Here is a 13932-nt window from a genome sequence, read left to right on the forward strand (position 1 = left end):
ATGATAAGATCCAACGACAACTTGCTCGTGAGAAAAAACAAAATCGAATCAATTTGGGAACTTTCTGTGAACAATTTGGTCTTCCTGCTTGTCATCCAAGGAAAACTAAAAGACCATCCAATCAAAAAAATTTTAAATCTTATCCTGAAAAGAATTTCAGAAGACCAAGGAAAAGTTTTCAAAGAACCAAGAATGAAAAAGGTTTCCAAAAAAATTTTCAAAAGTATCCTCAGAAAAACCCCATTATTTTTTATACATGTAAAAAACCAGGACATGTTAGCAAATACTGTAGGTTAAAAGGAAAGATTAAATCTGAACCTTGATCCCCAGATTGAGGAATAGATTAACAATCTTTTAATTGAAAGTTCAGATGACGAATCTGGACTAAAATCCTCCGATGATATCAATAATATCCAAGTTGATGATATTGAATCATCCTCAGATTCCGATGTCAAGTAAATTAATGTTTTATCCAAAGATCAAGATCTCCTATTTGATGCTATAGAGGCTATTGAAGATCAAGAACAAAAGAAAGACTTTCTTTTGAAATTAAAAAAATCTTTACAAAAAGAAAAGAAACCCAAAAACCTTGTCCTTAGTAATAAATATGATGTCAAACCCATTTTCAAAAAATTAGAAAAACAAGTTATTCATCCCATAACCATTCAGGATCTCCACACTGAGGTCAACAACCTCAAAAGGGAAATCCAAGATATCAAAAGAAATCAAGACAATCATCAACTCATTCTCTCGCAATTAATGCAACAAGAAGGGTCTGATGATGAAGAACTTGATCCTTTTTAAAACCAAACTGAGTTTTCTAAAAAACAAGAAAATGAAATTTCTAACGACAATGACAGAAAAGAAATCTTAAGAATAATAAACGTGTTCTCTTTTATGAAACATCGTGTTAATATCCGAATTGTCGTTAAAGATTTTGTTCTTGAAACCATCGCACTTTTTGACTCAGGTGCAGGTTCAAATTGTATTAAAGAATGTCTGATCCCCACAAAGTATTTTGAAAAAACTACTGAACGTCTTAGCTTAATAATGGGTGAATGACTAAACATCAAATTCAAGTTAACCAATGCTTTTGTTGAAAAAGGTAATCTTAGGATTCCAACCAACTTCATCATAGCAAAGGATATAAAAAACGATGTAGTCTTGGGGACATCTTTTATAATCCTTTTGTTTCCCTACCTAGCAGATTTTCCTGGACTTACCTCTTTTGTGGGAGGACAGGTATCTTTCTTTGAATTCCTAGATTCACCAAACCAGAAATCTCTCAACTTAATCGAATCCAAAACCAAACAGATTTGTTTTTTGAAAGAAGAAATCTCTTTTAAAACCCTTGAATCACAACTTTCTCAACCAAGGATTCAAGATAAAATTAAAATTCTTTCAAACCAAATTGAAAAGTCTATTTGTTCTGATCTGCCACATACCTTCTAGAATAGGAAAGAACACATTGTTGATCTTCCCTATGAAAAAGGTTTCAAAGAATCAAAAATCCCTACAAAAGGCCGCCCTATTCAAATGAATGAGCAGCTTTTGCAGCATTGTCAAAAAGAGATTAATGACCTTTTGAATAAAGGATTAATTCATCCTAGTAAGAGTCCTTGGTCTTGCTCAGCTTTTTATGTCAATAAGCAAGCTGAGATAGAATGAGGAACTCCCAGGCTTGTCATCAATTACAAACTGTTGAATCAAGCTTTACAGTGGATTCGTTATCCTATCCCAAACAAAAAGGATTTACTCAATAGGTTAAATTCAGCAAATATCTTTTAAAAGCTTGATATGAAATCCAGTTTTTGGCAAATTCAGATTAAAGAATCTTATAGATACAAAACTGCATTTACAGTCCCATTTGGTCAATATGAATGGAATGTAATGCTGTTTGGTCTGAAAAATGTCCCATCGGAATTTCAAAAAATAATGAACGATATTTTTAACCCATATTCAAACTTTGCAATTGTTTACATAGATGATGTCTTAATCTTCTCTCAAACTTTACAAGAACATTTCAAACATGTTAAAACTTTTATGTACATCATCCAGAAAAATGGACTTGTGGTTTCAAAATCGAAAATTGTCCTTTTCCAAACAAAAATTCGTTTTCTTGGTCATATGATTTCCCAAAGAACAATAACCCCAATCGAAAAATCAATTTTGTTTGTAGAAAAGTTTCCAGACTATATCCTTGACAAACCTCAACTCCTGAGGTTCCTAGGATGTCTTAATTATGTCTCAAACTTCATCCCAAATCTTAACAATCTCATTAAGCCTCTTCAGGATAGGCTTAAGAAAAATCCTCCGCCATGGATGGACAAACATTCTGATATCATCAGATTTCTTAAAACCAAAGTTCGAAATCTTCCTTGCCTTTACCTACCAGTTCCTCATGCATTCAAAAGTGTTGAAACAGATGCATCTAATTTAGGATATGGTGGTATCTTAAAACAAAAATTGCATGATAAAGAATGTATCATTGCATTTACATCAAAACATTGGAATAGTACTCAACAAAGCTATTCCACTATAAAAAAGGAAATTTTAGCCATTATTTTATGCATCACAAAATTTCAATCTGACTTACTCAATCAAAAGTTTTTAGTCCGAGTTGATTGCAAATCAGCTAAAGAAGTTTTACAAAATGACGTTAAAATCTTGCATCAAAACAAGTGTTTGCCAGGTGGCAAGCTATATTAAGCATTTTTTATTTTGATATTGAGCATATCAAGGGAAACTCAAACTCTCTCCCTGACTTTCTCACACGTGAATATTTGCAGGGAGACAAGCACAGAGACGATGCCTAAAAAGGCAACATTAGCCTCAGTAAGAGGCAGAGGCGTTCGCCTAGCCATAGCAGGGCCAACCAGAAAATCAGGGTCAAGCATCCCAACTGGGTCATCTACCTAACAATCTACCCAACAACCCTCTAAAAATCCAGCCCAATAATCCATTGAACCAGCAATCAATCAAGCCAAGCAGACTAAGGCAGACTACGCCTTCCCAATCGAAACCCTCTTGGCCTTACAAGACGAAGGCCTCACCAAACTTAACAAAAAATCTTGGGCTGACATTTGCAGTGAGTCAGATGAAGAAATTGACTTAGCTGAACTAATATCCCATTTAGCCAACCAAAAGACTGTAGTACAGAAACCAAGAGAAAAGAACATAGTCCTAACACCGCAAACATCCACAATTACTACCAAAACACAAAAAACCCAAACCAATTACATATCCACAAACAAATACTCAAACATTATCCAAATAGAGCCTGAATTTTGGGATAACTCACCAAACAAAGTCATCCCAAAAATTTTTCCTACTGGATTCCATTTCAAGCCATTTGCACCCAATAAAATACGCCAATTTTATGAATTCATTTTAATAGATACCGACTCAATATCTATTAAACATTACAAGGACAAAACTAATATTGACTTTATAACCCATTCAACAATCCAAATCCTCAAAGTTTTAACCCCAAAGCAATTTGGGAACAATCTAAACAAAATCCAAAAGTTTTCTCAAAATTATGACCCAATAGGTTTTAATTATTGGGACTACATGGAAGCCTGGACTAAAGTATTTTGGTTTCAAAATACTCAGTACAGACATTCATGGTTAATCTATTTTAAAAGAAAATCAAATTATGTTTTTCCAAATTGGTTCTACCAATGGTGGGACTTCTTTGGACCGATCCCAGAAATCCTACCATCACCTACTGATGAAGGGTATAAACTTTTTCAATCAAAATTTGACATTCAGGAAACTAGTGTTCCGGTAATGTTAAATTTTTTCTCAATCTTTTCACTGGCTTGGTGATAAACCCCATTTTTAGGGTTTATCATATATAGATTTTAAGGGTTTTATCAATGATCTTCCACACTTATTCATATAAAATTGCATGATTTTGTGTTCCTTTCCCCACTTTGCTTCATAGATGAAAACATGCTTCTTTTGCATCAGAATTGGTATACTTTAATCCTCCTCTATTTCCATTCGATGCCGTGATCCGTTTGTTAAGTGGTTTCAGAAGTTATAGGTAAAAATGGCTGAGAGGAGTGAAGGAAGCATGCATGAATGGAAGGAGCATGGAATAAATTAGAGTTTTGGAGTTTGAGCATGGGCGCGCACGCGCACTGTACGCGTACGCGCGGATATGCACCCTCCGAGCCCGCGCGATGGAGCTGAGACGAGAAGCTGGCGTGCTTATATGCTTGAAGCCTGCGCGTAGGTCGTGAAAAACCCCAGGGACGCGTACGCGTACTGTGGGCGTACGCACCGATGGCGCACGTGATTTTTTAAGAAGAAAACGTGACCAGCGATTTCAGACAGTCCCAGGCCCTGTTTTGGGGCAGGATTTTGGAGGGAAAAGCATATGAAGACCAAGGATTAGGGGGTTGGGATAATTAGTCATAATTCTAGATATTTTGGGTAGTTAGTTACATTTTTTTAGAGAGAAAAACTCCAACTTCTCCCTAGGATTTTACTCTCTCCATTGCAATTCTCCTTTGATTTCTTGGTGAGATCCATTGCTAATTAACTTTTACTTTGATACAAGTTGTAGATCTACTCTTCTTCTACTCTTAATTAGTGTTCTCTTGATTCATTCACTTAGATCTAGATTTGTGACCTTGTTACTTTGAGTTTTGATTAATGCATTGAGAAATTTCATTCAATTGCTTGATTTTTGATGATTACTTGGATTAGATAGCTTTAATTCAACTCTTTTCTCTCAATTACATCATGTCTTCCATAATTGCCCACCAATTGTTTGTGAAAATAACAACCTTAGCTATGGAGTAGATTTCTCTTACTTGGCTTAGGGGTTGAGTTATTGGAGACACTTAAGTAGTGGATATCAATTGTTGATTAGGAATTGAAAATTGCTAATTGACTTGGAGTGCACTAAAGCTAGACTTTCCTAGGGTGAAACTAGGACTTGTGACTCAAGTTAGTTACTTTCACTTGACTTTCCTCCATTATTAGGGGGTTAACTAAGTGGAGCAATAATCAATTCTTATCACAATTGAAGGAAGCTACAATGATGGAACTTCCAATACTCACCCTTGGCCAAGGCTTTTATTTCAATTAATTGTTGTTTACTTTTGTTAGTTTGAATTCTTGCACCAACTCTCAAAACCATAAAAGACTTCCTAATCAATGATGTGAATTCTAAGGCAATTTCTAGAGAGAACGACTCGGGATTGGTGCGCAGAAATCGTGACGGTTCCATTCCTTGGTAACGGCGCTGAAAACTTTATATGCACGTTCATAATCTTAATTCTTTGTCACAACTTCGCACAACTGACCAGCAAGTGCACTGGGTCGTCCAAGTAATAAACCTTACGTGAGTAAGGGTCGATCCCACGGAGATTGTCGGCTTGAAGCAAGCTATGGTCACCTTGTAAATCTCAGTCAGGCGGATTCAAATGTATTAAGAGATTATAGTGTACTAAAAGATAATTAAAATAGGATAGAGATACTTATGTAATTCATTGGTGAGAGTTTCAGATAAGAGTATAGAGATGCTTTCGTTCCTCTGAACCTCTGCTTTCCTGCTGTCTTCATCCAACCATTCCTACTCCTTTCCATGGCAAGCTTTATGTAGGGCATCACCGTTGTCAATGGCTACATCCCATCCTCTCTGTAAAAATGGTCCAATGCGCTGTCACTGCATGGCTAATCATCTGTCGGTTCTCGATCATACTGGAATAGGATTTACTATCCTTTTGCGTCTGTCACTACGCCCAGCACTCACGAGTTTGAAGCTCGTCACAGCCATCCCTTCCCAGATCCTACTCGGAATACCACAGACAAGGTTTAGACTTTCCGGATCTCAAGAATGGCCATCCATGGGTTCTAACTTATACCACGAAGATTCTAATATCTCGGACTCGGTCCCCTGTATTAGATATCTAAGAGATACTCATTCTAGCTTGTTTGCATGTAGAACGGAAGTGTTTGTCAGGCATGCGTTCGTAAGTGAGAATGATGATGAGCGTCACATAATCATCACATTCATCATGTTCTTGGGTGCGAATGAATATCTTAGAAGCGGAATAAGCTTGAATTGAATAGAAAAACAGTAGTACTTTGTATTAATTCATGAGGAACAGCAGAGCTCCACACCTTAATCTATGGTGTGTAGAAACTCTACCGTTGAAAATACATAAGTGATGAAGGTTCAGGCATGGCCGAATGGCCAGCCCCCAAACATGATCTAAAGATGAAACTAAAGATGTAAATACAATATTAAAAAGTTCTATTTATACTAAACTAGTTACTAGGGTTTACAGAGATGAGTAAATGATGTAGAAATCCACTTCTGGGGCCCACTTGGTGTGTGCTTGGACTGAGCATTGAGCTTTACACGTGTAGAGGCTTCTCTTGGAGTTGAACGCCAGTTTGTAACCTGTTTCTGGCGTTTAACTCCACTTTGCAACCTGTTTCTGGCGTTTAACTCCAGAATGTAGCATGGAACTGGCGTTCAATACCGGTTTGCGTCGTCTAAACTTGGGCAAAGTATGGACTATTATATATTGCTGGAAAGCCCTGGATGTCGAATTTCTAACGCAATTGAGAGCGTGCCATTTGGAGTTCTGTAGCTCCAGAAAATCCACTTTGAGTGCAGGGAGGTCAGAATCCAACAGCATCTGCAGTCCTTCTTCAACCTCTGAATCTGATTTTTGCTCAAGTACCTCAATTTCAGCCAAAAAATACATGAAATCACAGAAAAACACACAAAGTCATAGTAAAGTCCAGAAATGTGAATTTTAACTAAAAACTAATAAAAATATACTAAAAACTAACTAAATTATACTGAAAACTATGTAAAAACAATGCCAAAAAGCGTATAAATTATCTGCTCATCACAACACCAAACTTAAATTGTTGCTTGACCCCAAGCAACTGAAAATCAAATAGGATAAAAAGAAGAGAATATACTATGAATTCCAAAATATCAATGAAACTTAGCTCCAATCAGATGAGCGGGACTTGTGGCTTTTTGCCTCTTGAATAGTTTTGGCATCTCACTTTATCCATTGAAGTTCAGAATGATTGGCATCTATAGGAACTCAGAGTTCAGATAGTGTTATTGATTCTCCTAGTTCAGTATGTTGATTCTTCAACACAGCTACTTTATGAGTCTTGGCCGTGGCCCTAAGCACTTTGTTTTCCAGTATTACCACCAGATACATAAATGCCACAGACACATAACTGGGTGAACCTTTTCAGATTGTGACTCCGCTTTGCTAAAGTCCCCAATTAGAGGTGTCCAGGGTTCTTAAGCACACTCTTCTTTTTGCTTTGGACCTTGACTTTAACCGCTCAGTCTCAAGTTTTCACTTGACACCTTCACGCCACAAGCACATGGTTAGGGACAGCTTGGTTTAGCCGCTTAGGCTAGGATTTTATTCTTTTAGGCCCTCCTATCCACTGATGCTCAAAGCCTTGGATCCTTTTTATTACCCTTGCCTTTTGGTTTTAAGGGCTATTGGCTTTTTGCTCTTGCCTTTTGGTTTTAAGAGCTTTTGGCTTTTTCTGCTTGCTTGTTCTTTTTCTCTTTTTTTTCGCATATTTTTTTTTTGCAAGCTTTTGTATTCACTGCTTTTTCTTGCTTCAAGAATCATTTTTATGATTTTTCAGATTATCAAATAACATGTCTCCTTTTCATCATTCTTTCAAGAGCCAACATATTTAACATTCATAAACAACAACTTCAGAAGACATATGCACTGTTCAAGCATTCATTTAGAAAACAAAAAGTATTGTCACCACATCAAAATAATTAAACTAGTTTCAAGGATGAATTCGAAACCATGTACTTCTTGTTCTTTTGTAATTAAAACATTTTTCATTCAAGAGAGGTGATGGATTCATATTCATAACTTTAAGGCATAGACACTTAGACACTAATGATCATATAATAAGACACAAATATAAATAAACATAAAGCTCAAAAATCGAAAAACAGAAAATAAATAGACAAGGAGATTAAGGAATGAGTCCACCTTAGTGAGGGTGGCGTCTTCCTCTTCTTTAAGAACCAATGGTGCTCTTGAGCTCCTCTATGTCTCTTCCTTGTCTTTCTTGCTCCTCCCTCATAGCTCTTTGATCTTCGCTAATTTCATGGAGGATGATTGAGTGCTCTTGGTGCTCCACCCTTAGTTGTCCCATGTTGGAACTTAATTCTCCTAAGGAGGTGTTGATTTGTTCCCAATAGTTTTGTGGAGGGAAGTGCATCCCTTGAGGCATCTCAGGGATTTCATGGTGAGGAATCTCCTCATGCTCATGTTGAGGTCCATGATCTCTTGTTTGCTCCATCTTTTTCTTAGTGATGGGCTTATCCTCTTCAGTGAGGATATCTCCCTTTATGTCAATTCCAGCCGAATTGCAGAGGTGGAAAATGAGGTGAGGAAAGGCTAACCTTGCCCAAGTGGAGGACTTGTCAGCCACCTTGTAGAGTTCTTAAGGTATAATCTCATGAACTTCCACCTCCTCTCCAATCATGATACTATGGATCATGATGGCCCGGTCTATAGTAACTTCAGACCGGTTACTAGTAGGAATGATTGAGCGTTGAATAAACTCTAGCCATCCCCTAGCCACTGGTTTGAGGTCATGCCTTCTCAGTTGACTCGGCTTGCCTCTTGAGTCAATTTTCCATTGAGCTCCTTCCTCACATATGTCTATGAGGACCAGGTCCAACCTTTAATCAAAGTTGACCCTTCTTGCGTAGGGGCGTGCGTTTTCTTCCATCATTGGCAAGTTGAACGCCAGCCTTATATTTTCCAGACTGAAATCTAAGTATTTCCCCCGAACCATAGTAAGCCAATGCTTTGGATTTAGGTTCACACTTTGATCATGGTTCCTTGTGATCCAAGCGTTTGCATAGAACTCTTGAACCACTAGGATCCCGACTTGTTGAATGGGGTTGGAACTTCCCAACCTCTTCTTTGAATCTCAAGTCGGATCTCCGGATACTCATTCCTTTTGAGCTTGAAAGGAACCTCAGGGATCACTTTCTTCTTGGCCACAACTTCATAGAAGTGGTCTTGATGGACCTTTGAGATGAATCTCTCCATCTCTCATGACTTAGAGGTGGAAGCAATTGCCTTCCCTTTCCTCTTTTTAGAAGTTTCTCTGGCCTTAGGTGCCATTAATGGTTATGGAAAAACAAAAAGCAATGCTTTTACCACACCAAACTTAAAATGTTTGCTCGTCCCCGAGCAAAAGAAGAAAGAAAGAAGTAGAAGAAGAAAAAAATGGAGGAGATGGATGGTGAGGTGTTTTCGGCCAAGGTGAGAAGTTAGGGTTGTGTTGTGTGAAAATGAAAAAGGAATGAGGTGTTTATATAGGAGGGGGAGAGGGTTAAGTTTTGGCCATTAGGGTTGGGTTTGGGAGAGAAAATATTTTGAATTTGAAGGTAGGTGGGTTTTTGGGGAAGAGAAGTTGGATGTGAGTGGTGAGGGGGTGATGGGAAAGAGTGATTGAAGTGATTGTGAAGGGCATTTGGGGAAGAGAGTTATAAAAAGGTGTGAAGAGGAGAGAATAGGGTTAGGTGGGGATCCTGTGGGGTCCACAGATCCTGAGGAGATCCTGTGGGGCCCACAGATCAAGTGGGGCCAAGGACTTAATATCCCTGCCTCAATTAGGCATGAAAAATGCCCTTATTGTGCAATTCTGGCGTTTAACGCCACTTCCATGCTTGTTTCTGGCGTTAAACGCCCAAATGGAGCTTGTTTCTGGCGTTTAACGCCAGCTTTCCTCTGGGTGCAATCCTGGCGAATAAACGCCAGACCGCTGCTTATTTCTGGCGTTTAACGCCAGTTTCATGCTCTGTTCTGGCATTAAACGCCAGCCAGATGCTCCTTACTGGCGTTTAAACGCCAGTAAGCTCTTCCTCTAGGGTGTGCTATTTTCAATGCTGTTTTTCATTCTGTTTTTGATTTTTCAGTAGTTTTTGTGACTCCATATGATCATCAACCTAATAAAACACGAAATAATAAAGAGAAAATAAAATAAAATAAAATTGATTAAATAACATTGAGTTGCCTCCCAACAAGCGCTTCTTTAATGTCAATAGCTTGACAGTGAACTCTCATGGAGCCTCACCGATGTTCAGAGAATTGTTGAGACTTTCCAACACCAAACTTAGAGTTTGGATATGGGAGTTCAACACCAAACTTAGAGTTTGGTTGTGGCCTCCCAACACCAAACTTAAAGTTTGACTGTGGGGGCTTTGATTGACTCTGCAGTGAGAGAAGCTTTTCATGCTTCCTCTCCATGGTTACAGAAGGAGTTCCTTGAGTTTTAAACACAAGGTTGTCCTCATTCAGTTGAAGGATCAATTCTCCTCTGTCCACATCAATCACAGCTCTTGCTGTGGCTAGGAAGGGTCTTCCAAGGATGATGGATTCATCCTCATCCTTCCCAGTGTCTAGGATTATGAAATCAGCAGGGATGTAAAGGCCTTCAACCTTTACTAACACGTCCTCTACTAGTCCATAAGCCTGTTTTCTTGAGTTGTCTGCCATCTCTAATGAGATTCTAGCAGCTTGCACCTCAAAGATTTCCAGTTTCTCCATTACAGAGAGTGGCATGAGGTTTATCCCTGACCAAGGTCACACAGAGCCTTCTCAAAGGTCATGGTACCTATGGTACAAGGTATTAAGAACTTTCCAGGATAATGTTTCTTCTGAGGCAATGTCAGTTGATCCAGATCACTCAGTTCATTGGTGAGCAAGGGAGGTTCGTCTTCCCAAGTCTCATTACCAAATAATTTGGCATTCAGCTTCATGATTGCACCAAGGTACTTGGCAACTTGCTCTTCAGTGACATCTTCATTCTCTTCAGAAGAAGAATACTCATCAGAGCTCATGAATAGCATAAGGAGGTTCAATAGAATCTCTATGGTCTCTAGATGAGCCTCAGATTCCTTTGGTTCCTCAGAGGGAAACTCCTTATTGATCACTGGATGTCCCAGAAGGTCTTCCTCACTGGGATTCAGATCCTCTCCCTCCCTTGTAGGTTCGGCCATGGTGAATAAATCAATGGCTTTGCACTCTCTCTTTGGATTTTCTTCTGTATTGCTTGGGAGAGTACTAGGACGAGTTTCAGTGACCCTTTTACTCAGTTGGCCCACTTGTGCCTCCAGATTTCTAATGGAGGACCTTGTTTAATTCATGAAACTTAAAGTGGCCTTAGATAGATCAGAGACTATATTTGCTAAGTTAGATGGATCCTGCTCAGGACTCTCTGTCTTTTGCTGAGTGGATGATGGAAAAGGCTTGCTATTGCTAAACCTGTTTCTTCCACCATTGTTAAAGCCTTGTTGAGGCTTTTGTTGATCCTTCCATGAGGAATTATAGGGGTTTCCATAGGGTTCACCCATGTAATTCACCTCTGCTATTGCAGGGTTCTCAGGATCATAAGCTTCTTCTTCAGAAGATGCCTCTTTAGTACTATTGGATGATTCCTTCAATCCATTCAGACTCTGAGAGATCATATTGACTTGCTGAGTCAATATTTTGTTCTGAGCCAATATGGCATTCAGAGTATCAATTTCAAGAACTCCCTTCCTCATAGGTGTCCCATTATTCACAGGATTCCTTTCAGAAGTGTACATGAACTGGTTATTTGCAACCATGTCAATGAGTTCTTGAGCTTCTGCAAGCGTTTTCTTTAGGTGAATAGATCCACCTGCAGAATGGTCCAATGACATCTTTGATAGCTTAGACAGACCATCATAGAATATATCCAGGATGGTCCATTCTGAAAGCATGTCAGAAGGACACTTTTTGGTCAGTTCCTTGTATCTCTCCCAAGCTTCATAGAGGGATTCACCTTCCTTCTGTCTGAAGGTTTGGACATCCACTCTAAGCTTACTAAGCTTTTGAGGAGGAAAGAATTTGGCTAAGAAAGCCTTGACCAGCTTATCCCAAGAGTTCAGGCTATCTTTAGGTTGAGAGTCCAACCATACTCTAGCTCAGTCTCTTACAGCAAACGGGAAAAGCATAAGCCTGTAGACCTCGGGATCAACCCCACTGGTCTTAACAGTATCACAGATCTGCAAGAATTCAGTTAAGAACTGAAAAGGATCTTCTGATGAAAGTCCATGAAACTTGCAGTTCTGTTGCATCAGAGAAACTAATTGAGGATTAAGCTCAAAGTTGTTTGCTCCAATGGCAGGAATTGAGATGCTTCTTCCATGTAAATTGGAATTGGGTGCAGTAAAGTTACCAAGCATCTTCCTTGCATTGTTGTTATTTTTGGCCATATCTCCTTCTTTTTCGAAATTTTCAATCAGATTTTCTCCAGAGAGTTGTGCTTTAGCTTCCCTTAGCTTCCTCTTTAAAGTTCTTTCAGGTTCAGGATCAGCTTCAACAAGAATGTTCTTATCCTTATTCCTGCTCATATGAAAAAGAAGAAAACAGAAAAGAAAATATGGAATCCTCTATGTCACAGTATAGAGATTTCTTATGCAAGTATAAGAAGAAAAGAATATAAGAAGGAGAATCCAAACACAAGGGTGAGGAGTAGGTTCGAATTCTTAGATGAAGAGGGGTGTTAGTAATTAAATAAATAAATAGAAAGAGGTGAGGGAGAAGAATAATTCGAAAAGTAAACAAAATAAAATAAAAATATTTTAAAATTAAATTTAAAATTCTAAAATTAAAATTGAAATTAAATTAAATTAAAATTAAAAACAATTAGTTAATTAAAAAGATTTTTGAAAAAGGGGAAGGTAATTTTCGAAAATTAGAGAGAGTTAGTTAGTTAGGTAGTTTTGAAAAAGATAGGAATCAAACAAAAAGTTAAGTGGTTAATTGAAAAAGATTTGAAAATCAAATTTGAAAAGATAAGAAGTTAGAAAAGATTTTGAAATTGATTTTGAAAAAGATGTGATTGAAATTTATTTTGAAAAAGATTTGAAAAAGAAATTTAAAAAGATTTGATTTTGAAAATGAATTTGAAATTAGCAATCAAAAAGATATGATTGAAAAATTAAAAAGATATGATTTTGAAAATTAAAGTTGATTACTTGACTATCAAGAAACAAAAATATTTGATTTTAAAGTTTAAAAATTGAACCTTTCTTACTAGGCAAGTAACAAACTTAATTTTTTTGAATCAATCACATTAATTGTTAGCATTGAATTCGAAAATATGGAATAAAAATAAGAAAAAAATTTTTGAAAATTATTTTGGAATTTTCGAAAATTATGAAAGGAAAAATGAGAAAGATTTGATTTTTGAAAAAGATAGAAAAAGAATTGAAAAAGATAAAATTTTTAAATTGAAAATTTGACTTGACTCATAAGAAACAACTAAATTTTAAAAAGTTTTGAAAAAGTCAACTCAAATTTTCAAAATTTATGAGTGAAAAAGGGAAAGATATTTTTTATTTTTGAATTTTTAATGATGAAAGAGAAAAACATCAAAAAGACTCAATGCATGAAAATTTTGGATCAAAACATGTGATGCATGCAAGAACACTATGAATGTCAAGATGAACACCAAGAACACTTTGAATGTCAAGATGAACATCAAGAACTTATTTTTGAAAAATTTTCAAGAAAAGAAAAATATACAAGACACCAAACCTAGAAATTATCAAACTTTAGACACTAACAAATTGAAAATGCATATGAAAAACAAGAAAAGACACAAAACAAGAAAATATGAAGATCAAACAAGAAAACTGGCCAAGAACAACTTGAAGATCATGAAGAATGCAATGCATGAAATTTTCGAAAATAATTTTTAGAAAATTAAAAAGATGCAATTGACACCAAACTTAAAACTTGACTCTAGACTCAAACAAGAAACAAAATATTTTTGGTTTCATTATTTTATTAAACTTTTTTTTTATTTTTTTTCGAAATATAATTAGGAAAAACGAAAGAGAAGAAATTT

At 37.0% G+C, this 13932-nt stretch overlaps 1 non-coding gene across 1 annotated transcript; it reads left to right on the top strand.

The window, feature by feature from the left end:
- Positions 1-11791: 11791 nt before the first annotated feature.
- LOC148579471 (small nucleolar RNA R71) lies at positions 11792-11899 on the top strand. The gene has a single exon (XR_015899407.1). It is a non-coding gene; the product is annotated as a small nucleolar RNA R71 (small nucleolar RNA).
- Positions 11900-13932: the final 2033 nt, after the last annotated feature.

Source organism: Arachis ipaensis, chromosome B10 (assembly GCF_059453495.1).
Source record: "Arachis ipaensis isolate K30076 ecotype BB chromosome B10, ASM5945349v1, whole genome shotgun sequence".
NCBI lineage: Eukaryota > Viridiplantae > Streptophyta > Magnoliopsida > Fabales > Fabaceae > Arachis > Arachis ipaensis.